This window comes from Cyrtonyx montezumae, unplaced genomic scaffold (assembly GCF_038088225.1).
Source record: "Cyrtonyx montezumae isolate F1298 unplaced genomic scaffold, pur_monq_1.0 scaffold_49, whole genome shotgun sequence".
Taxonomy (NCBI): domain Eukaryota; kingdom Metazoa; phylum Chordata; class Aves; order Galliformes; family Odontophoridae; genus Cyrtonyx; species Cyrtonyx montezumae.
The window spans coordinates 183,286-208,825 of NW_027072055.1; the positions used below are offsets into that span (position 1 = coordinate 183,286).

The following is a 25,540-nucleotide window of genomic DNA, read 5'->3' on the forward strand; positions in this document are numbered from 1 at the left end:
GAGAGAATTACAGCAAAGATCAACCACCAACAAAATTCCTCCAGTCACTGCAGGTAACCAATAGAGGGGCCCTGCCCCCAGCCAGGGGAGATAAGGGCTAGCACTCTGGCACGCTTTGTCTTTCATCCTGCCACAGATGTGCTTCCCCTGCAGTTTTACTAACATAAGTTTCTCAGATTTTGGATAATTTTGTCTCTCCCAGATTGTTCGATTTTGTTAGATGTAGTAAAATTACCATTTATCTTCAAATTGTTGCCATTGGTTTATGCTTTTGCTTTGTTTTCTTTTTCTTCCCCAGACTCATCTGTTGTCTGCATACACTTCCCCCTTACCCCCCCAGCCCCCCACTACCCACACACGGCTCTGCTCTGGTTGCCGCAGATTTATTTTCCTCCCTCTCTCCCTTTTTGTTTCCTTGTGTCCCTGTGACAGATAACCGTGACATCAGTAAATTCCAGTAAATACCCTGAATATGTTTAACCATCAGTGGGATGGTGTCTTCCCCAGCTAAACAAGGAAAACTGAGAAAATAGAGAACCTTACGTAACTGTTCTTGAGGTAGAACCCCAGGTTCTCCCCTTTCTGTTTTTGCAAACAGTTTGATTTGCTTGTTCCACTATAGCTTGACAAGTACTTTCCACATCCTTGAAGCCATTTAGCAATAATTGCACTGCTTATTGTCAGACCACTTTTCACTGTCAAATGCACCATCAACCAGTAAACAATGCTTATCATTTCAAGTGGATTAGCTGATAAACACACTGCTACATATGATTTTGTCAAAAATCCAACCTTTGTACAGCAGAGTTAAGAATACGATTAATAAAAAATTGCCTACACCACCTCTCCCATTATCCCATCTTAAACAAAGGAATAGTGAAAAGTGAAGAAGTGAAGTTTTATCTTTATAGCTATTCTGGACTTATCTTTCCATGCTGAAGCATGCGGTCATATACAGAACAAAGTTATGGGGATAGAGAAAGGAAAACAAAGTAGGTAGGGAGAAAGTAAATGATTTGCTAAATCTTACAGCAGGCAATAAACAAAAAAAATTTGACCGCTGAAACAAAAAAAATATATGACCGCTGAAGCATGCGGTCATATACAGAACAAAGTTATGGGGATAGAGAAAGGAAAACAAAGTAGGTAGGGAGAAAGTAAATGATTTGCTAAATCTTACAGCAGGCAATAAACAAAAAAAATTCTGGAGATAGATCTGAAATTTGTGAAGCTGTAACCATGTTAAAGAACCCTTCTGGTTCTTTACTGAAATTGAAGGTACTTCTTGGGCTGTTTGCATACCCATTAACTTCTTTTTGTTCAATGCATCTTCCATCTTGTAAAGGTTTGTCTGATGTTAAAAGCTTCCGAAGGCATTCACTGCTATTAAGGCAAGCCCCCATCCTTAGATCCATAGTAGTGTTAAGTTAAAGGTGTTTGGCTGAGGTGGCTTGGAACCTTCAGCTGTTCCTGCAATTGTAGCACCTTTTGTCTTTCCCAGGATGTAATGCGTGGACAGAAGCCTCCACTAGGACAGTCATTGAGAACTCTGTGGATGCCACCCTACTGCAAGCCTCTATCATATTGACCAGGTTAGTTTGTCTCGGTAATGACATCAAAATCCTATGGCAGTCCATATTTGCATTCTCTATGTCCAGTTTCATGATAATGGCACTTTTTGCATCCTCATCTGCCACCTGTTTATTAAGGGCACCAAGTAACCTACTGATAAATTGCATGTCAGATTCTTGTGGTCCCTGCCTAACTTGTGTGAATGATGTCTCCCTTTGTCCATCCTCAGAGAGGGTTAACAGCACCTTCAAGGCAAATTGCACTGAAGTGCACAGAGCATCTTCTGGTAGTTGTGCTTGAAGTTGTGGATTATTAAAGGGAGTGGCTCCTGTCAATTGGGCTGTACCTATCCCAAATAGGGGATCTGGCTGAGGTCGCTCCAAATTCCTAAGTGCTTCATCTTCACACAAGTGCTGCCAATGATCTTTTCATAGCAATCTTTGTGCAGGTTTCAACAACAGACTGGCTAATTGGCCACAATCATATGGCATTAATAGCTGGGTAGCGAAGATATTGTCCAGCAATGCCTGAGTAAATGGCGCTCCCAGACCGCATGTAAGAACCGCCTTGCAGATTGTCTTTTATTAAATCCCAATGAAACTGTCTCAAGTCTTGGTATCTCCCATACCAAGACTGTAAATGTTTGTGGGACAGGAATCTCCTCTTTTGCTGCCTGCTGAAATACCTTTTTAACTCTTAAAGAATACAAAGCGTAATCCAGATTGTTTGCAGGTGTGAATCACGTGTAACGCCTCCATAATCGATTGGTAAGGGGTTAGCACGAGGCAGTCACGCACCTAAGTTTCTTCTCTGATTTGTTGGCAGCAAGCAGTTTCTTACCTCACCCTAAATTGTAACTTTTTGCTCTTCTGCCAATACAGCTTATTTTCTGCTTATGCATCTCTCTTTTCTTGCTGAATTTGTCAAGGACTGTGACTGACCAGAGTCTGTATCACATGCACCACAGCCTGTAGGCCTTAGACCTTAGTTTGGGCTCACATAATCATGTCCTCCACTAGCCAAGTATGTCTCTATAGTGTGCTGCACCCACATGCCCACCCACCCACTGGGATTCCAGTGCTGAGGGGGCTCTGCAGATGGACTCTGGTTCTATCTTTGCCCTTCTGAGGACCGCATGCTGCTCCCGGTTCCCTAACTGCCACAAACTGCCTCCAAAATTTTACAAACTCCCTCTCAAGTGCTCCTGATTTGTCCCAGGTTCTCCCAGAATTACCCCTAAAGTGCCCCCAGTGACCTGAAAAATTCCCCAAACTGCTCCCAATTGCTGCAAACCACCCTGAAGCTGGGACTCTGCCCACATCAAGAGGGGCTTTGAGGCACTGCAACACAGACAATCCCAGCGTGTGCTCCACCTGTGGGCAGCACTGGAACCAATGGCCACCCGACTTTCACCCATACCATGCAGAATTGAAAGCGAAACCAAAAGCTCTGCTGAGGCCCCCATTTGGGAGAGAATGGGGTCTCTGCGCCCCATATCCCCACATTCCCCACTCTATCCCCACTCTCCCCTCTATCCCCACACCTCCCTCATGTTTTCTTGCGCAAGAAAAGCTCAGAATCAATCAATTTTTATCAGGCAAAGATCTTGGTGGAGCAACAAAGGTTTTTTACTGGCTATTGCAATAGAGGGCATGTCCACTTGTGGCAAAGGAGAAAACATGCACTTAATCTGTGAACCGCTTCTCCTCCTAGACCTTTTCTCTCATGGCAGGTAATTGTTCCTTCCCAAGATCGTTCTTCTAAAGGCCCCTGACATAGGTGCCAATTGAAAGAATCAGTGGACTAAAACATCTGTTGGGCAATACCCAAGCATTCTCTGTTAGAATCATATGGTAAATTGAAGTAAGATAGTGTGTGCCTTTGTCTCAAGTTATGCATAGTCATATTTTTAAAATTCTGATTAGTGGATGAAAGAGAGTGAATCATTCTACAGTACAGTGTCATCCCTTTGTCTGGGATTCCTTTCCTGGTTTTGCCTGGGATTCCTTTCCTGGTTTTGCCTTGACAAACTAAGGAAAAGCTAATTGATAGGCTAATAACATCATAATGAAAAGATAAGACTACACTAAAAAAAGTTATTTCCATGGATTCCAGCAGTGGAAACATAAATCCTGTACAGTTTATATTTAATCTATCACTAAAAATAGAAAAAAATAGCGCACAGCAACCTAAATAATACCTAATAATTCTAATTCTTAAGGCAACATTGGTACCACAGAAAAATCACCCATTTTTGTTATACCATGACCAGTGTTGTTACTAATATACCATCCAGTGGATAATCCAGATGTTTTTCATCATTCACTATGGCATGCAGAAGTTATTTACAATACAACAATTGAAAAAACAATAAGTAAAAACACGGAATCCCAGTTATTGTGAGGGCTGGAGGCTATTTCTTTTTTTTCTTTTCTTTTTTTTTTTTTTTTCTTGCAAGCTAATGTTTGTTTATTAAGCAATAACTCAAAGCATATATGCACAGAAAGGCAGTATGTGCTAAGATCTGGTTGGTTCACAGTATACGATCGTGCACCTGCTATGTTTGTTCCAGTTGTTCATCTAGTCGCTACTGTGGCCAAAGCACGCATCTTCTTCTCGCTGGTAAATGCCTTTCTGCTGTTCTACACAGTTTCTGTTCTGTTTGTGTGTGCTACTTTTCAAACAATTGCTAACCTTATGGCAAGGATTGCTTACACTTCTTTTCAAAGATCCCCTACACAAAAGTGTCACAAATCCATCTCTCATATCTCTTCATAGAGATAAGGAAGTGATATGGGACCATGCCAGAGGCCTTTCAGAAGTCCAGGTAAATCTCAGAACTAAGGTTGTGTTACAGTAAAACACATCTTTTTATAGCACATACAATTAAATTGTTCATTAAATTGTTTCTTTGCCTTGCAGTACCTGCAGCTAGCACCTGGTAGATAAGAGTGTTTCTGTAACTAAGCAACCTTCACTTAGGAATCCAGAGCACTGTGACTGACAGTGTCTGCAGTTCAGCAGATGTCCAAAGCATTGAGAGGTGAATCGTTCCCAGCTCTCCAGTGACACAACAGTGTGGGTCGGACAGCAAGAACAGCAATAACTAACTTGTACACAGGGCTAATTTAGGAAGTTATTATTGTTCCATGTTAAAGAAAAGGTCAGGATGTGAGACAACAAAACTGAAATACAAACATAGCAAATCACTTCCATTTCAGCCATTAATACACAACATTTGTTATCATTAGGCTCTAAGCAAGGAAAAAATAAGGTGCTTTTTGTCTCCACCTGAGAGCTGTTTAATTTATTTCCCCCCCCGTCCTGTTGAGGAGGGGCAGTGAGAGAGCAGCAGAGCCAGGCAAGGTGAGCACAGCACATCCGGAGTTGCTGAGTTCCGGGGTGGTTTTGGGGCCCCAGCCCTTCAGCACAGTGTCTCCGTGTCTATTCCCCTCTGCAGGACAGCCCGGCTCCACCACCCCTCAGGCAGCCCCTGGGAGCTCTGTGCAGGCACCGCATGGGGCAGCATGCATGCAGGGCTACGGAGGTGTGCCCCCAGCACAGCCCCTGACTCCTCACATCCTCCTTCCTACAGCACCTACTTCCTCCCTTTGATTTCATTTTCCTCCTCAACACAGTGCCCTCAGGATCACCTGTTAGCTCTTTTCTCCCCAGTATGGCAAATTCCCATTGCTTGTTATAACGTAACGAGCAACTTTCTAATTTGGTGCACTATAAGTCAAAACAATTTATATGCAACCCAAGAAAAAGTTTCAGGATGAGCACAATTGGATTCCTTTTGATGAACTAATCTATTGGTCCTTAGGCTAAAACGAACATCCCTTATGCTAATCCAGCCTGTATCACCTCCACAGTGCCTGCTGGCATCTCATTTCTCTATAGATACAGAGATAAGAACAGAGGCTGTGTGAGAGTCAGCACTGACCTCAGAATTCGTATGGGCTCCAGGAGATAGAGAGCAGCGTGATGCCTCAGTAGAAGCAGACAGAATCCAAACGCATGTTTAGGAATAATAACCAATAATATTTATTACACACTCACACATATAAATGAACAGCAAAAAAAAAATGTATCAAGTAATAGAAATAGATAAACATTTTAAATGTGAAAATGCTTAATATGAGCCTGCTACAGGAACAACAGTGAGTCAGTTGTAGAGAAAGATTCTCATGTTTAAACCCTGCTGAAATGTGTCCTTGCCATCATTTTCCCCACTGCATCCTTCAGTTCCTGGTTCCTCATGCTGTAGATGAAGGGGTTCAGTGTTGGAGGCACTACTGAGTACAAAAATGACACCACCAGGTTCAGGGATGGGGAGAACAGGGAAGGGGGATTCAGGTAGGCAAAGAAGCCCGTGCCCACATACAGGGAAACCACGGCCAGGTGAGGGAGGCACATGGAGAAGGCTTTTTGCCGGCCTTGCTCAGAGGGCATCCTCAGCACGGCCCTGAAAATGTGCACGTAGGACAGCACTATGAATACAAAGCACCCAAATAAGAACACTTACCACAATAAATCCAGTTTCCCTAAGGTAGTCTGAATGCGAGCATGAGAGCTTGAGGATTTGTGGAATTTCACAAAAAATCTGGTCCACGGCATTGCCCTGGCACAGTGGTATAGAAAATGTATTGGCAGTGTGCAGCAGAGCATAGAGAACAGCAGTGCCCCAGGCAGCTGCAGCCATGGTGGCACAAGCTCTGCTGCTCAGGAGGGTCTCGTAGTGCAGAGGCTTGCAGATGGCAACAAAACGGTCATAGGCCATGACTGTGAGAAGGGAATACTCTGCTGAAAATAAAAACAAAAAGAAAAAGACCTGTGCAGCACATCCTGCGTAGGAGATGGCCCTGGTGTCCCAGAGGACATTGGCCATGGCTTTGGGGAGAGTGGTGGAGATGCAGCCCAAGTCGAGGAGGGCGAGGTTGAGGAGGAAGAAGTACATGGGTGTGTGCAGGCGCTGGTTGCAGGCTACGGCTGTGCTGATGAGGCCGTTGCCCAGGAGGGCAGCCAGGTAGATGCCCAGGAAGAGCCAGAAGTGCAGGAGCTGCAGCTGCCGCGTATCTGCCAACGCCAGGAGGAGGAACTCGCTGATGGAGCTGCTGTTGGGCATCTGCTCTGCTATTCCTGGGCGTGGAGTTGCTGTTAGGAGTGCAGAAGATTATGACAAATCAAGACCATCCTCAGAGACAATCTGTTCCCACATCCCATACCATTACCCCGTCTGCACTCAGAGCTCTCATTCCAAGCTCTGTGCAATTAGGTTTGCCTTTGATGAAGTGTCCTGTTGGCAGGGTAAGCGCGTGTTTGTGTCTGCTGTAAATGACAAGGGAGAGGGAAGGCTGAAAGCATCTTAGGAGACTGTTCACAGAACGGCAGATTGAGAAAGGAGCAATGCAGGATTCTCAGACATGTGTTGCTATTTCCCAGCTCCTTTCAGATTCCTGCCTCCAACCCTTTCCCCTTCCCTAAGAACAGCAAATGGAAAATCCCTGCCTTGTCTCTCCTCTTGCAAAGCACCCTTGGAAACATTCTGGGGTGCAGTGCAGCTGTGATGCCCTGCCCCAGACAGCAGCTGTGGCAGCAGAAGTCCCCTGCCCTGCCCACACGTCTCCCCACAGCACCCTGGGCAGCTCCCCGGGCAGACTGAGTGCTGAGCCTGGCAGGAGGCAGAGTCCCTGCCCCGGCACAGCCCCTGGGGCACAGCAGGGACCCTGCTCTGCACGACAGCCCTGGGCACCCGGCTGCACCCCCAGCAGCACAGCCTGCAGCCGTTCTGGCACACGCAGCCCTCAGGGCTGTGTTCTGACGTTGCAGCAGGGAAGCCCTCAGATGGAGCAGGTCTTTTTCCATGAGAAAGAAACAACGAGCGATTGCAGCCTGAACTGCCATGAGATAACCCCGATTTACTGATCCCTCCAGGAAAAGCAGCTGCATTGCCTGCAGCGAGAGACTTACTGTGTTAAAGGCTGTGAGTAATGCTGCTCCAGTGAGCTCACAGCCTGCTCACATCCCACACATCCTGTAAGTTCCCTCTCCTCTCTCTCTTCTCCCTCTGTCACCTGCAGATCATGCCCCCAGCATTAATACGTGGTTCACAGGAACTGCTCCTGGGCACAGCTGTTTCTCTGCAGCTCTGCCCGCTTGTATGAGCTCCTAGTGTCCCAGGGGACCAGCCCAACTCAGCGGGAGAGGATGTGATTTTCTTCTCCCCATCTCTCTGGAGATGTCCGTGACTCTCCATGGCCAACAGCTTCTGAAAGGCTGCTGGATGATCGCAGACTCACACATAATGGAGACGTAGAATGGCTTAGGTTGGAAGGGACATTACAGTCACTCACTCCCAACCCCCCTGCCATGGGCAGCGTTGCCACCCCCCTGATCACGTTGTCCAACAACCCATCCAACATGGCCTTGAATGCCTCTATGGTTGGGGCATCCACCACCTCCTTGGGCAGTCTGTTCCAGAGCCTCACCACCATCCATGTGCAAAAATTTCAGCAGAGTCACTTGTTCACTTACAGACAATTGCTGATGAACAAGGTGTCTGGGGTGCTCCTAGATGTGGGCAACACTGCCTGAAATCTGTGTTGACAACCTCAGAGATAGCCACCTCCTTTCTGAGCATTAGCTGGGAGCCAAATGTGAATGGGAGTATTCTTGGCCATCCTAAATGACACCAGAGCTCTGATTTTAGGACTCCTGAGAGTATCATTTTTCACCTGTCCCCTTGGAGCATGCCGAGTTATACCGCTGACCGAATGGATGAGCTCAGCGTAAGAGCCAGGTCATTGTCTCTGCTCCATCTGTGTCATATTCTGGAGTTCAAGGCATTACAAAGCTAGGACACACCTACGCTCCTTCAATGATGACACCTGAGTTTGTTCTGGGCTCTCTTTTGAATGTCAGTTCCCTGGGGTCTCCAGCACACCCACAGCCAGCTGGCAAAATGCAGCACAGCACCTTCAGGAAAGCCATGCCCTAGGAGTGTTGGTGCTGGCTGGACAGCTCCAAGCCCCACAATGGCTCTATTGCCCGCGTTCCACCTTCTGAGCACCACTGCCATCGTGTAGACACAGGATCCAGCCAGGATACATCCAGTGATGCTTTGGGAATGGAAAGCTTTCTAAAGTGTCTTTACACTAAGGAGAACACCAAAACTATGAACTCCTTGAGCTAGAAATCTTTTTGCATTTGCAGACCTAGGATCTTCTTGGATCACAGAAATATGGCAGGATGGTTCCCACCTGTGAAGCGATGAAAAACAAGGGATAAGGACTCTTCACAGGGGGTGGTCAAGGAAGACAAGGATAGGCTACTGCTCTGTCTGTGAGAGCACACTGAGCTCTGCCTGGAGAGGGCAGAGGATCCCGCTGTGAACTGATGCAAATGGCTTAAAGAGGAGACCAGCAGTGCCTGTTACTGGTTTCTTGATCAGGAAGAACAAGAGGAAGGGGACCTAAAAAGACAAACAGGAGCCTCACATTTTGAGGCCCTTGTCACAGTCAGGGTCTTTACTCACTCCAGCATCTTCTGGAGAGACAGCACAGCAGGGCATAAGCCATCCAGAAGATCCCTGGAGAGCGCAGCTGACATGTTCATGACCAAGCCAAAGAGGAATTAAAGAGAAGAGGTGCTCTACTGGATCTCATACTCACCAGCAAGGAGGGTTTGTGAGGAATTGTGATCAGATGTTTACAGGGCATGAAGCGTCCTGTGCTGTATGTGACCATCTAAAACAAGATCTGAGGAAATGAAAAGAGATCGGTACACAGTGTGACTCAGTCAGTGCAAACCCTGAGGGCTGCCACTGGCAGTTCTGGGCAGGATGTTTTGGGGGCACCAGCCTCTGTGCAAGGCACAAATGCATCTTCTTTCCTTTTTGAAGCTGTAAGTCTGAAAGATGCTAATGTCAGTAACATAGCAAAAAAGAATAAAAAATAAATGACCACAAGTCAGGGCATGTTTTCAGCAGGTCATCTGGACACATGCTCTTCCCACTGCTCTCCAGATTTCCCCCATCCCTTGCTCGGTCTTCACTCAGATACCTCCCAATTCCCTGGCTGCTTCGTGACCATCAGGGAGTTTGGAACTTGCTCCATCCATCTATCCAAAGTCAAATGAACTCTTCTGACAACTCCTTAACTGTATTTATATCTATCCCTTCCTATCTCTGTCTAACTCATTTCTTATACAAATGTTCCCTGTGAAAGACAAGCTTTATGAGATGCAGCTTGGACATGGCATGCAGTTGAAGACTGTTTTACTGTTCATTCAATTGCATCGTGTTCCTTTCTGTTTGTTCACAAAAAAAAAAAGAAAAAAATCTTTCTTTGTCCATGTGCAGCTGGTTCTCTAAGGAAAGCAAGTAGAAGTCCGTGCAAAGGAGGTTTAACACTGAGAGGGTGACTTCTGAGGAAAAGTCATGCATTCCCCATGGGGCCAATGTGAATAGAAATGGGGTGGCAAAGCTGAGGAGGATGTTTGTCTGCACAGTGTCAGAACAAACTCATTCGGGGACATCCTGGATCAACATCCATTGCTGAGTGCCGCTCCAAATTCTTTTTGAAGCCAGACTGTAATTAAATAAACAATTTGGCCTATTAGATGTTCACGAGCCTCTTCATCTTTAGACTGTCTCCAGACACTTCTCCAACTTGCTGTACAAGTTCTGAACACTTGAAGAAGATGACAGGAAGGCACAGGGCACACGAGGGCTCCTTAGACTGTAATGGGCCCCAGGGGAAATTAGCTGCTGAGTCCATCAACATCCAGTGCAGAGAGAAGTTAGCAGAAAGAGCTCAAGAAGTTAAAGTCAGAAGTAGCAGTGAATTTGGAGTAATAATAGGCCCCACGGAGGGCCATTATCAACACAGCCTCCCCAGGGACTTGTTGGAGCAGATCACTGGAAGCCAAGGTTACAGTCTGACAAAGGGACTGTGATGGTGGCTGTGATGCTGAGAAAACCCTTTGTTATCTCACGAAGCAGAAAGGCCGAGCCCTTATCCTCAGAGCATTAGAAGGGAGATCCTGTCGCTCATGTTGGCTTAGGGAGCTTCCTGTGGCATAGGGATGGAGGTTTGTGTGATATCAAGTGAATAGACAAGGGGACAACAGCTCTCTGCGTGGGGTGCAAGATGTTGTGAGGCCCAAGTCCCACATGGGCAATGTGTCTCATCACAGGATTTGGATGTGAAAAGGGCCCAGTCTGAACAAGTAGTCAACTACAACGAACCTTTGAACTTCAGATCTCTCAGGCCCAAGGTGGAGGCACCACAGCCTCATTGGGAGAGTTTGGCTCTGGGGATGCCATGTTTGATGCTAACTCATGTGCAGAGCTCCTTTCCTGCAGATCAGCCCTCAGTCTGTATTGATGTGTCATCACTCCTTGTCTCTCCTTCACAGCACTGTGACTCTGGCATCTCTGTGCTGTAACTCCAACATCAACACACTCCTGCCTGCTGTGACAGCCCAGTGACTCTGGCATCACTGTAATACAGACCACTGCAACAACTCAGTTATTCTGACATCACTGATGTCCACACCACCAAGAATGTTGTCACATGGCTCTTGTCACTGAGCTCCTGTGAACTGAGACAGCACTGTGCACAGCCCTGGGAATCCCTGTTAGTGACCACTTGCCAAGCTGATGGAACCTCATTTACAATAACCCACTGGGTTATTTTACTGACCCTTCAGCCAAACGCTCACCCATCACAGTGCGTTCCTATCTCTCCATATGCCAGAACATTTTTCCAGAAGGGTAATGTGAGAAACAAATGCTCTACTGAAATCCTAACATATAACATCAGCTGGCTTCCCTTGATCAACTACATGGGTGACCGTGTCACCAAAGGACATGATGTTAAACAGGATCTTCCCCTCATGAGCCAGAGTTGGCTGTGACCAAAAACAACTGTTTTTTAATAACTCCCTGCATCACTTTAACCATAATTTTACCTGGCACTGAAGTGACACTGACAGGTCCTTAATTGCTGGGGTCTTCTTTCTTGCTCTTCTTTAAAACTGGAACAACCTTTTTTGCCACCTTCCTGTCAACTGGGAACAGACATATCCCTAGGCTTCTTCTGATGCCTTTAAAATGAGAGCCCAGAGCAAACTCAAGTGTCATCACAGAAAGAACGGAGATGTGTCATAGCTTTGTAATGCCTTCAACTGCACAGTATGCCACAGATGGAGCAGAGAGGAAGATCCGGCTCTTCTTTTGTGAGCTCATCCATTTGGTCAGCAGAATAACAGTACATGCTCCATGGGGATAGGTGCAAAAGGCACAGGGCTCTGGTGGCGTTTAGGATGGCCAAGCATACCTCCTTCTGGCTCCAACTGATGCTCAGGAAGGAGGTGTCTATCTCAGCTGAATCAGCACTGCCTCAGCTGAATCACTGTGCTGTATAAGGGAAGCCAACCCCTCCCTGTCCTGATCTGTCCCCTTTGTCATACATGCCACGAGCAGAGGTTTCCAGATTGGACATCTGCTTCTCTCATGTGCAGATGTGTCCAACCATGCTCCTGGAATCCAGTGGACATGTGGTGATTAACTGATCTGACTTTGAAGTATGTTTTGCAGTGGACATCCCGCTGCCTTTCAGGAGCTGTCAGCTCTGGAATCCCCAGGACATCTCAAGGGAGATGACTGGGAAGAAGAAATCACATCCTCTGCTGCTGAGCTGTGTGGGGCACCTGGGACACAAGGAGCTTCTATGAGTGGGCAGTGCTGCAGAGAGACAGCTGTGCCCAGGAGCAGCACTCGTGCAGCATACAGCAGGGCTAGGGACTTGAACTGCCCGTGAAGGGGAGAGAAGAGTAGGAAGAGAGCTTTCAGGCTGTGTGGCACATAAGCAGGCTGTGAGCTCACCGCAGGAACAATTCTCACAGCCCTTGGCAAGGTAAGTCTCTCACTGCAGGCAATGAAGCCACTTTTCCTGGAAGGTTCACTGAATCTGGGACATACTATTGCATGTCAGGCTGCAGACTGTAAGTTTCTTCAACAGGGAATAACCTCTGCTCCAGCTGAGGGCTTCCCTGCTGCAGCATCAAGCACAGCCCTGAGGGGTGCTTGTCTGAGTAAGCTGCACTGCCAGTTATCTGCCCCAGGTCAGGTCCTGCAGCTTTTAGAGCAGTGAGTGCTCCTACTGACCTTAAGCTGGAGGCCACAGAACACCTTTCAGTTCTGTGTAGGCAAGGGGATTCCTGCAAAGTCGTGGCACATGCAGAATAGTTGTGTGCTATGTGTGCGCTGTGAAACAGTATTCCCTCCTGTACCACAAGTGTAGCTGATAGCAGCATTCAGTTAGAAGTAGGGACAGAAGGCCAGTGCACTCTGTAATACACCAATACCACTGTCCTTGGTATTTAAAAGCTTTCTGTACTGTAAGAAAAGCCAGGCACCCACCCCATGCAGCCTCCCAGACTTCCCAGGACTAACTACAAACGCGCCTTATAAAGCACTTCCATTTCATTAGACAGGGATTGCATTCTATACTTGAGATTTAGGCTTTATAAATGCTCACTGATAAATAGCAAGGCTACTCCCATCCTGTGTGGCTAAGGAACTTCTCTACCCCTTTGGAATCTCTGATGTTTTATCAAAAAGCTGGAGGCCCTGCAGTTAGGAGACAGCTGTGAAAGTTAAAGGTGCTTACATCAGATGTGGTGGTGTTTTTTTTATTTAAAGAGAAGTTTCATGGCTACTTTGAATCATAAAGAAGATGTGCTTTTAGTAGCTGACCTGTCTTCAGCTTCTTTTAGTCTTGTAGCCTTGCCTGGGGCTGTTTCAGTAACAGCACCTTATGGTCCTATGTTACTGTGCAAAGCTGTTGTTTTAAGCTTCTGTCTAGAAGAGTTGTTACATGTTCGAGACAGAAGTCTGGCAGTCAGAAGAAAGAGTTAAAAAAAAAAAAAAAAGCACTGTGCGCCAATTGACCAGGAATTACCAGGTGTTCAGGTAATGAGAGCTGTAGGTCGAACCTACATGAAAGCCTTAACTCTACATGAAAGCCTTAACTCCCCCCTCCTGCCCCCAGCACTAACTCCCACTTTGGGAGAGCCCACTCTCCTAACTTCCACTTTGGCCTTATCTAATCAACATTATCCTTCTGATACGAGTGGGCTGAAATCAGCTCCCACCAATCGTAAATGCCTCTGGATTATCCTGTGCAAAGGAACTGTCTCCCTGTAGATACCAAGTGCCATCCCTGGATGACTCCTCTGCCTCACAATGCTCCCAGCACCCATCCTGCCAACTTCAGCTCCCTGTGCTGTACCACGTGCTGAGCACCCCATTGGGAACAAAATTTATCAGCACCTTCCAAACCAGCTCCTAGAAGTGCACATCCATATACCAAGATGGGTGCTACAAATGGCCTTCCCTCAGGAGAAGAATGTCTCTAATGAAAGCAAGGCACACAGCAGAAAACTTCCCCCAGCATCCCAGCCTTGCCCAGCCACACTTGTCCCAGGACGGCCGCAGGCTGTGCAGCCGGGTGCCCAGGGCTGTCGTGCAGAGCAGGGTCAATGCTGTGCCCCAAGGGGCTGTGTGCCGGGGTAGGGACTCTGCCGCCTGCCAGGCTCAACACTCAGCCTGCCCAGGGGCAAAGAGCTCACAGCTACTCTGCACCAAAGGGGAATTTCCACAAGGAAGACCAATACTGGGATTTTCTGCTGTGTTTCCTATTTTCTGCTTCTAGGGGAGTGTAAAGATGTAAAGTGAGAAAGAGAACATCGTATATCATGTTTGAGCACACACCTATGCACACAGCTCAGTCCTAAAATGCTGAGCACACAGCTCAGTACACAGTTTCTAGGGGAGTGTAAAGATGTAAAGTGAGAAACAGAACATCATATATCATGTTTGAGCACACAGCTAAGCACACAGCTCAGTCCTAAAATGCTGAGCACACAGCTCAGTCCTAAAATGCTATCAATCTCTCTTGCTTTAATGAGCATGTATTTTCCTTGCTGAATCAATTGAGTTTCTCTTATGTTCCCTTTCTCACTTGCAAACATGAGCATGCACCTACACAGTGCCTGCTAACAGGATTGGTTCTGATCAACAAAGAGGAATGCATTGTGTCTGAGCTGGTGTCTGTAGGTTCATACAGGAAAAAGATGAGGAAACCCTTTCCAGGTGAAAAGTCTGCAGGCATGAGAGATATGATCAGGGAATGAGAGAAAAGTAATAGCTTAATCTTTTGAGAATAAGAATTTCCCGGAAGAAAACATATAACTGCCTTTATCGTGGACACCTTCTGCAGAGCAAGCCCCCACCCAGAAACAGCCCTCACGGCTGTTAGATCCTCTGCAGCCAGAGCTCCTTCAGAGTATAGGAACATCTACTCAGGCATGTGTCCGTCACCCTCTGCAGTACCTGCAGATGTGGGCAATGCAGTCTGTGAAGCTGGAAAAGTGTTGGCTTTCCCTTAATGAGAGTTATGATGCATCTCCCTGAGGCTCTTCAGAGCTGTGATCTGACCTTCAGGATGCAAATCTTTCCCATAGCCTGAAGAACAAAGTCGAGGGAAGAAGCAGAGTGATGCTATATGCATGGAAATGCTGTGGGGTTGGTGAAATGGATGTTAGGTGTCTGTTTTAAGAAGCGCAGTGATGAGGTCTTGCTCACGTCCCTTGAGAAAGGGTGGGCGTTGTGTGATGAGCAGTTTATAGACTCATAGATTCATAGATTCATTAGGTTGGAAATAACCTACAAGATCATGTAGTCCAACCATCCTCTTATCGCCATCCCTACCCACTAAACTACTAAATCCAATCCCTTAGCACCTCTTCTAAACGCTTCTTGAACAGCGCTAGGGATGGTGCCTCAACCACCTCCCTAGGCAGGCCATTCCAGTACCTGACCACTCTTTCTGAGAAGAAATGTTTCTAAATCTAAATCTATTCTAATGTTTCTAAATCTATTCTAAATCTTCCTCAGCACAATTTGTGGCCATTCCCTCTCGTCCTGTCATTAGTTATCAGGGAGAAGAGGCCAACCCCTTCCTCACCACAACCCCCCTTTCAGAAAGTGGTAGAGTGCAATAAGGTCTCCTCTGAGCTTCCTTTTCTCCAGACTAAACAATCCCAGCTCCCTCAGCCGCTCCTCATAAGACTTGTGCTCCAGACCCCTTACCAGTTTTGTTGCCCTTCTCTGAACACGCTCCAGGGCCTCAATGTCCTTCTTGTAGTGAGGGGCCCAAAACTGAACACAGTACTTGAGGTGCGGTCGTACCAGAGCTGAGTACAGGGGGTTGATCACCTCCCTGCTCCTGCTGGCTACACTATTTGTAATACAGGCCAGGATGCTGTTGGCCTTCTTGGCCACCTGGGCACACTGCTGGATCATGTTAAGCCGAGCATCAACCAACACCCCCAGGTCCTTTTCCTCTCTACATTCAAGCCATTCTGCCCCAAGCCTATAGCATTGCAAGGAGTTATTGTGGCCAAAGTGCAGGACCCGGCACTTGGCCTTACTGAACCTCATCCCATTGAGCTCAGCCCAGCTATTCAGCCTATCCAAATCCCTCTGAAGGGCCTCCCTACCCTCAGGCAGATCGACACATCGTCCCATCTTGGTGTCTGCAAACTTTCTGAGGGTACACTCAATCCCCTTGTCTAGGTCATCAATAAAGATATTAAACAAGACGGGCCCCAAAACTGACCCCTGGGGGACACCACTCGTAACAGGATGCCAGCTGGACATAACTCCATTTACCACTACCCGCTGGGCACGGCCCTCCAGCCAGTTCTCCACCCAGAGAAGAGTGAAGCTGTGCACACCACAGGCTGCCAGTTTCCTCAGGAGAATACTGTGGGAGACCGTGTCAAAGGCCTTACTGAAGTCCAGGTAGACTACATCAACAGTTTTTCCTCATCTACCAGTCTGGTCACCCAGTCATAGAAGGAGAAGAGGTTGGACAAGCACGACCTGCCCCTTGTGAACCCGTGCTGGCTGGGTCTGATCCCCTGGTTGCCATGCACGTGTCGTGTGATCTCCCTCAAGATCATCTGCTCCATAACTTTCCCTGATACCGAGGTCAGGCTGACAGGCCTGTAGTTCCCTGGGTCTTCCTTACGGCCTTTCTTGTAGATGGGAGTCACATCGGCAAGCCTCCAATCTGGTGGGACCTCTCCAGATAACCAGGAATGCTGATAGATGGCAGAAAGTGGCTTGGCAATCACCTCTGCCAGCTCCCTCAGCACCCTTGGGTGGATCCCATCTGGTCCCATGGACTTGTGGCAGTTCAGATGGAGGAGTAGATCTCTGACCGTCTCTGCTTGGATCACGGAGGGTGCAATATGTGTTCCGTCCCAGACTTCCAGGACAGGGCAAGCACCCTGTGGACAATTGCTCTGTCTATTAAAGACAGATGTGAAGAAGGCATTGAGAACCTCAGTCTTTTCCTTATCATCTGTGGTTACATTCCCTGCCTCATCAAGTAAAGGAGATAAATTTTCCTTAGTTTTTCTCTTGCTGTTAATATGTAAAAATGTAAAAGGGTTTCCTGTTCTCCTTTACAGCAGTAGCCAGTCTAAGTTCAAGCTGGGCTTTAGCGTTTCTAATTTTCTGCCTGCAAATCTTGTCCAGTTGTCTCTAGTCACCCCAAGTAGCCTGTCCCATCTTCCAGAGGACATAGACTCTTCTTTTCTCTCGGAGTCTCAACAAAAGTTCCCGGTTCATCCACACTGGTCTTTTTCTCCTCCAGCTCGACTTACGGGACTCCGGGACAGCCTGCTCCTGTGCCTTTAAGATTTCCATCTTGAGGAGCATCCAGGCTTTCTGGACCCCTTTACCCCTCAGGAGCGAGTCCCAAGGGACCCTTGCAACAAGCGTCCTGAAAAGGACTAAGTCAATGAATAAGTCTACCCTCCGGAAGTCCAAGGTAGCAGTTTTGCTAGTCACCCTCTTGACATCACCAAGAATAGCAAACTCCACCATTTCATGGTCACTCTGGCCAAGACAATCTCCAACCTTCACATCTCCTACTAGTCCTTCCCTGTTAGTGAAGAGTAGGTCTAGCAAGGCATCTCCCCTGGTAGGCTCTTGCACCAGCTGTGTCAGGAAGCAGTCATACACACATTCTAGAAATCTCATGGACTGCTTCCTCTGCGCAGTATTATATTTCAAGCATATGTCAGGGAAGTTGAAGTCCCCCATGAGAATGAGTGCTGGCCATCGTGCAACATCTATGAGTTGTTTATAGAACACCTTGTCTATTTCTTCATCCTGACTAGGTGGTCTATAACAGACCCCCACCACGATGTCACTCCTAATGTCCATCACCCTGATCCTTATCCATAGAGACTCTACTTTATCATTTCCAAATCTTGATTTGTCATTATCTTCTGCACTCCTGACAGCAACTCCATGCCCAGGAACAGCAGAGCAGATGCCCAACAGCAGCTCCGTCAGCGAATTCCTCCTGCTGGCATTGGCAGTCACGCGGCAGCTGCAGCTCCTGCACTTCTGGCTCTTCCTGGGCATCTACCTGGCTGCCCTCATGGGCAACGGCCTCATCAGCACAGCCGTAGCCTGCGACCAGTGCCTGCACACCCCCATGGACTTCTTCCTCCTCAACCTCATCCACCTCGACCTGGGCTGCATCTCCACCACTCTCCCCAAAGCCATGGCCAATGCCCTCTGGGACACTAGGGCCATCTCCTACGCAGGATGTGCTGCACAGGTCTTTTTCTTTTTGTTTTTGTTTTCAGCAGAGTATTCCCTTCTCACAGTCATGGCCTATGACTGCTTTGTTGCCATCTGCAAGCCTCTGCACTACGGGACCCTCCTGGGCAGCAGAGCTTGTGCCACCATGGCTGCAGCTGCCTGGGGCACTGCTGTTCTCTATGCTCTGCTGCACACTGCCAATACATTTTCTATACCACTGTGCCAGGGCAATGTTCTGGACCATTAGTTTTTTGTGAAATTCCACAAATCCTCAAGCTCTCATGCTCGCATTCAGACTACCTCAGGGAAACTGGATTTATTGTGGTAAGTGTTCTTGCCATATTTGGGTGCTTTGTATTCATAGTGCTGTCCTACGTGCACATTTTCAGGGCCGTACTGCGGATGCCCTCTGAGTAATGCCGGCAAAAAGCCTTCTCCATGTGTCTCCCTCACCTGGCCGTGGTTTCCCTGTATGTGGGCACGGGCTTCTTTGCCTACCTGAATTCCGCTTCCCTGTTCTCCCCATCCCTGAACCTGGTGGTGTCATTTTTGTACTCAGTAGCGCCTCCAACACTGAATCCCCTCATCTACAGCATGAGGAACCAGGAACTCAAGGATGCAGTGGGGAAAATGATGGCAAGGACACATTTCAGCAGGGTTTAAACATGAGAATCTTTCTCTACAACTGACTCACTGTCATTCCTGTAGCAGGCTCATATTATGCATTTTCACCTTTAAAATGGTTATCTATTTCTATTAATTGATACTTTTTTTTGCTGTTCATTTATATGTGAGTGTGTAATAAATATTATTGGTTATTATTCCTAAACATGCATTTGGATTCTGTCTGCTTCTACTGAGGCATCACGCTGCTCTTTGTCTCCTGAAGCCCATATGAATTCTGGGTCAGTGCTGACTCTCACGCAGCCTCTGTTCTTATCTCTGTATCTATAGAGAAATGAGATGCCAGCAGGCACTGTGGAGGTGATACAGGCTGGATTAGCAAAAGGGATGCACGTTTTAGCCTATCAACCAATAGATTAGTTCATCAAAAAGAAACCAATTGTGCTCATCCTGAAACTTTTTCTTTAGTTGCTGTGGTTTCGCTTAGGATGGCCAAGAATACTCCCATTTAATCTCTGTCGAAACCAGGTAGACGTCACCGCAGACCGCAAGCCTCCCCAGCAGCACTCTCTTGACGCCTCCTCGGATCGCTCAGCTCCGTCGGAGTAGGGTAGACATGGCCGAACATTGCACGACGACCCTGGGGCGCCCTCTAAGCGCCTCCGCTTAGCACGCTGAACTCCGTCGAAACCGGGTAGACGTGGCCGAAGATCGCACGGTGCCCCGGCTGCCACCTCCGTCTGCTGCCGCCGCCGCTTGTGATGAGAGACCGGGTCGTTTCCGTAGCCAGGAAGACGTGTCTGGCGTTCCCTAGCGGCACCGGCATCGAGCATCGGACGCCACCATTCGAGACGCGAGAGACAGCTGTGTAGACCTGGCCGGCATTTTGAGACGCAATGGGCAGCAAACTCTCCCCGCCACCGTTAGGGAAGCGCAAGAAAGATTAGCCGGGTAGACGTGGCCGGCATTTTTAAACGCGCTGTGATTTCTCGCCACCGAGAAGCGCGTTTCTCCCCCCTGGCTGGGGGGCAGGGGCTATTGTGGCTGGTAGGTACCTCGCTCAGTTCTGAAGGAGTACCGTTCAGACAGGAGGATGTCTCACTTGGACTGGAGGGTGTCTCTTTCAGGTTGGAGGATGTCCATGTTGGATTGGAGAGCTTCTTGTTGAGACTGGAGGGCAACTCGCTTGGTCTGGAGGGAGTCTAGATTGGACTGGAGTGTCTGATTGTCAGCTAAATGAGTCTCTTTCTGGATCAGGAGATTGTCCCTTTCAGCTCGGAGACTCTCTCGCTCTATTTCAAAAACTCGATGCCTCTCTAGGATAGTATTGAATAAGGCTCGGTAAGCATAAGCCAGACCCCAAGTACTTCGGGCCTCCTCAGGTCTCTTTGAGCCGCAACATCCCTGTCTCAAATATCTGCTTAAGTTCTCAGGATCTTGCAGGTGTTCAGGAGAAAAGTTCCATGACACCGGTGTTGCCCATTTCTCTAAAGTCTCTCTTAAGTCCCTCCAAACCTCCTGCCAGTCAGTATTCTCTGGCTCTGGGGAAGGCTTTCTCAAAGTATTATAAATACAGATACTGATGAAGAGTACGTTCAGGGAGACTGACACCACAATCATTACGAGAACTTGATGAGCATCCAGAAAACGCATACTGAATTCAAAGGACAGGCCAGGAGTGTTTAAAAATCACAAGTTCCATAGAGTTAGCAATTCCATCTGGAGTTACTCCCTCCGGAAATGAATGGCACATTGTATACAAAAGCTAGGTAGGTAAGTCCATCAGTGTTTTTAGTTTATCATATAGAGACCAAGCTCCATGGATCAGACTGGCAAACTTAATTAAGTCCCAGTACATTCTGAGCATAACAAGTTAAAAAATGATGAAATACAGTCCCTTTAAGAGCAGTTTAAAAAGAGAATGCTTTTTTTTTTTTTTTTATTCTTTACTGAAACTTTCTTAAACTTTACTAAGAACCCGCCGCTGTTAGGGAAGCGCGAGTTTCACCCAATTCTGGGCACACTTGGCCGGAGACAGCAAGCCATCCGACTGCGCCATCTCCAATCCGCCGCGGAGCGCTCGGCTCCATCGGAATCGGGAAGACGTGGCAGGCGACGGCAAGCCGCCCCGGCAGCGCTCACTAGACGCGTCCTCATTTCGCTCAGCTCCGTCGGAGCTCGGTAGACGTGGCCGAACATTGCACGACGACCTCGGAGCGCCCTCTAGGCGCCTCCGTTTGGCACGCCCAACTGCTTTGGAACCGGGTAGACGTGGCCGGAGATCGCACGGCGCCCTCGCAGCCTCCTACGTCCGCCGCCGCCGCCGTTCACGACGGGCGACCAGTAGCCGGGAAGACGTGTCCGGCGTTCCCTAGCGGCAGCGGCATGGAGCACCGGACACAAACGTTCTAGACGGCTTTAGCAGGGTAGACCTGGCTGGCGTTTCCGAAACGCACAGGCAGCGAGCTCTCGCCGCAGCCGTTCCCGTTAGCGCGTTACGGCTGTTGCCGGGTAGACGTGGCCGGACATTGCACGATGAAATCGTAGCGCCCTCAAGGCACCTCCTATTGGCACTCCAACTACGTCAAAACCGGGTAGTCGTTGCCGGAGATGGCAAGCAGAACCGGTGGCGCCCTCTATCCGCCTCTTCGGATCGCTCAGCTCAGTCAGAACCGGGTAGACGTGGCCGAGGATCGCCAGGTGCGAAGAGGTTTGCCCGGTTCTGGGCACACTTGCCTGGAGTCGGCAAGCCAACCGGCTGCGCCATCTCCAATCCGCCGCAGAGCGCTCGACTCCGTCGGAACCAGGTAGACGTGGCAGGCGATGGCAAGACGCCCTAGCAGCGCCCTCTAGACGCCGGCTCGGATCGCTCAGCTCCATCGGAGCTCAGTAGACGCGGCCGGACATTGCACGACGCCCCTGAAGCGCCCTCTAGGCGCCTCGGCTTGGCACGCCCTACTACGTCGATACCGGGTAGACGTGGTCGCGGATGGCACGGCGCTTGGCTGCCACCCTCGTCCGCCGCCGCTGGCGACGAGCGACCGGATCGGCTGTAGCCGGGAAGACGTGGCCGGCGTTCCCAAGCGGCACCAGCATCGAGCACTGGACGCCAACGTTCGAGACTCGCGAGATGGTATTAGCTGGGTAGACCTGGCCGGCATTTCGAGATGCAACGGGCAGCGAGCTCTTGCCGCCGCCGTTCGGGAAGTGCGGAACGGCTGTAGCTGCGTAAACGTGGCCGGCGTTTTTAAGACACATGCGCTGTGATCTCTCGCCGCCGCCGTTTGGGAAGCGTGAGAGGTTCGCCCGAGACGGGCACACTTAGCCGGACACAGCAAGCCACCCGGCAGCGCCATCTCCAAGCCGCCACGGAGTGCTCAACTCTGACCCTAACCAACAGCCCCAAAACAACCAAAGGAAGGGCAGCCCAAAGGAAGGACAGCAGGCCAGGGTGCGTCCACGGTGAGGGGGATAGGGTGCAAGGTGGAAAAACCCCACAGCTCGCTCAAGTGAATGAAGACCTGGTGAGCAGAAGGAAGGACGGACAGGCAGCTGACTAGACGATTGATCTCAGGGAAGGAAGGAAGGGAGGGAGGAAGAATATGGGGGAGGAAAAATTCAAAAGCAATTGGCCGGCGGATCCAGGATGGAGGTTCAGGGAAAGCTGGCTGCCGAGTCTGGATGGAGTGTTGTGACTGGGAGAAAAAAAAAAAAAAGAAATGGGGTTTAGGTGCACAATACAAACGTACGTACGTACATACATACCTAAATATGTATACAAGTTATATAAAAATAAAGAGGCAGCCCTCCTGACCAACCACTCCCCCCCACTGAAAAAAAAAACGGCCAGAAATTGAAAAAACAAAAAAATAAAGATAAATACGAGGAAAACAAATTAAAAAGATGAAAACGTATTTTTGTCTTGAGACAAAAACCCAAAGAAAGCATTCATTATTCAATAATTAATTCAATAATTATTCATTTTAATTAAAAAACAAAAACAAAAAAACACCGCCTTTCACCACCACCACCAACTCCTCCTCCCCCCCCAAAAAAAACAAAACACTTAAAAGTAATAAAAAGTTTGGTAAAAACATGACACAGATGTCGGGCGGGGTGGATCTGTGGCAGGTAAGGTTGGAGGGGGGGAGGGGGGGGGTGTTAAGGGAGGGAGGGAGGCAGAGGGAGAGAGACGCGGAGCCCAGCCTGGCCGCCTCATCACATCTACCCCGCTGAAGAAGGAATCTTCGGCTGGACAAAAATAATTAAGAAGTAAAAATAAAAACAATCACGGATAAATAAATGAAAAAAAAAAACACGGGGCAGAGGGGCCTGGGAGGGGGAAGCGAGCAGGCCGACAGGTCTACCCGTCTGCCCGCCAGCCAGCCCGCCCTCATGGAATGCGCTGCAGCGGTGGGCGGGGAGAAGGATGGGGGGGGGGGCAGGGGGCACAATCGCAGTTACATAAATAGTTAAATATATATATAGGAAAAAAAATAATCGAACGATGTTATATTTTTGTAATAAAATTTACTTTCGAGAGACAAGTATGAAATAGATATTTTCGACAGGTGAAAAATAAAAAATAGTATAAAAAATATTTTTGTGAAACAAAAACAAAACATGAAAATTTTTTTTTTTTCGCGAAATAAATAATTTTTAAAATGAAAAAAATAAATATGAAAATACGTTTTCTTTTACAAAAGTTTGTGAAAATAGATTTGAAAATGGAAAAAATCATATAAATTGTGAAAAATATATAATTAAAAAGGAATAAAATTATTGAAAAAAAAATAAAGAAATATAATTTAAAAACAGTCACAAAATAAAAACCATTTAAAATATATTATTTCGTGAAATAAATACATAAAAATAAATAATTAGAAATGGAAAAGTAAATAATTAAAAAGTTGAACAATGAGAAAAAATAAATTGTGAACTAAATTATGAAAAAATAATTAAAAAGAGCTACAATTAAATAAAATTGATTAAAGAATTGAATATATATGTATTTGGAACCGAATAAATGATAATTAAAAAATAAAAATTTAAAAAATACAATTAAAACCGGATGAAAAGTAAATAATTAAAGAAATGAATACTTATGAAAGTTAAATATTTTGAGATAAAGTACAGAAATAAAAAAATACAAAAATAATTTTCTTTTTCTGAAATAACTCTGAAAAGGGAAAAAATAAATGATACCTAAAAATTTTAAAAAACTTTAAAAAAATCGTGAGAGAATGAAAAAAAAATTAAAAAGAGCAAAAGGTAAATAAATAAGAATTTGAATGTTGAAAATATATATATAGTTATATATATACATGGAAATAAATAAATAAATAAATGTTGCCGCAAAAAAAGTTAAAGAAATAATGAAATGTTAGGTGGAAAAAAAAAATACGCTGCAGCCCTGGGGACGGGAGGGGGAAGCGAGCCGGCCCACAGCTCTACCCGTCTGCTCGCGGCCGGCCAGGCAGGCAGCTGTCGTGGCAGACGCCGCAAGTGGGGGGCGGGGGCTCTGGAAGAGAAGATTAGATGGTAGATAGACAGACAGATAGATAAGGAAAGAGGAAAGAAAAGGCGAAAAGAAAAAGGAAAGGAGAAAGGGAATTGAAAGGGGCAGGGAAGGGAAAGAAAAAAAAGTCGGCCAGGTCAACCCCCTGGCTCGGGGCGGAAAAGGCCGCCAGGAAGCTCGGCCCGCCAGGTCTACTCCCAGCTGTGCCGGAGGGAAGGAAGCGGTGCACCCCGCCGGTTGAGCCGCCCGACCTCCCCCTTCGCGCCGCGCGGCGCGAGATCTGAGGCTGCAGCGGGAGACGAACCCCAAGGAAGGGGGCGCGCCCGGAGGCGGGATGCGGGACGCCCCACGCCGGCGAGACCGAGGGCGAAAGCGCGGAGGGAGGCGGCGGCGACGAAGGACGGGACGCGGCCTCGCGACGGGGCCCGGGGGCGAAGCGGCGGCGTGGCCCTGAACGTGCGGAGTCTCTCCGCCCGAGACTGAGGCCGCGGGGGAGGGGAGGACGGGGTAACACATCTACGGCCAGGAGAGGCCGGGGGGGAGGCGCGCCACCACGTCTCCTCTCATACCACTCGCCCTTTCCCGCCGGCCGGCCGACCGCACTCCGGCCCCGCGCTCTCGCGGATCGCGACGCGGACAGCCCGAGTCTTTAAACCTCTGCCCGGCTCTGCGGCCGGGGTGCTGGTGATGGGGGAAAGGGAACGCGGCCAGGGGCCGGTCCCGCCCCCACAACAACCCCCCCCCCCAAACGACGACGTGCAGGCGACACACGGAAACCTTTTCAAGAGCTAGGCTACGTTTGCCACCTGTTTAGAGTAGAGGTAAGGAAAATAATCATAACCCTTCAAATCTCCTTCTTCAAAAATGTATTTTCATTGACATTTACTATTGTATTTCCATCAATAAACTCGCAGTGAAACTTAACTTCTAATCCCGTCTTCACAATGATATTATAAACTCACAGCAGAACATGGGAATTCAATTAATGAGTTCAGAAACCAGTATGTATTAAAGAAGAACAAGTACAGAATGGTGAAAGTTTTGAAAGCTCAAGTATCTGAGTATTTCTACTTTGTGTTCTGGAGTCTTTCACAACTTGACAGAAAGCTTTGTGAACATGCATTAATCCC

At 47.9% G+C, this 25,540-nt stretch overlaps 2 pseudogenes; one reads left to right on the forward strand and one right to left on the reverse strand.

Annotated features, from left to right (window-relative positions):
* Positions 1-5,766: 5,766 nt before the first annotated feature.
* On the reverse strand, positions 5,767-6,700 carry LOC136055896 (olfactory receptor 14C36-like; annotated as a pseudogene).
* Positions 6,701-17,990: 11,290 nt separating this feature from the next.
* LOC136055874 (olfactory receptor 14A16-like) lies at positions 17,991-19,764 on the forward strand (annotated as a pseudogene).
* Positions 19,765-25,540: the final 5,776 nt, after the last annotated feature.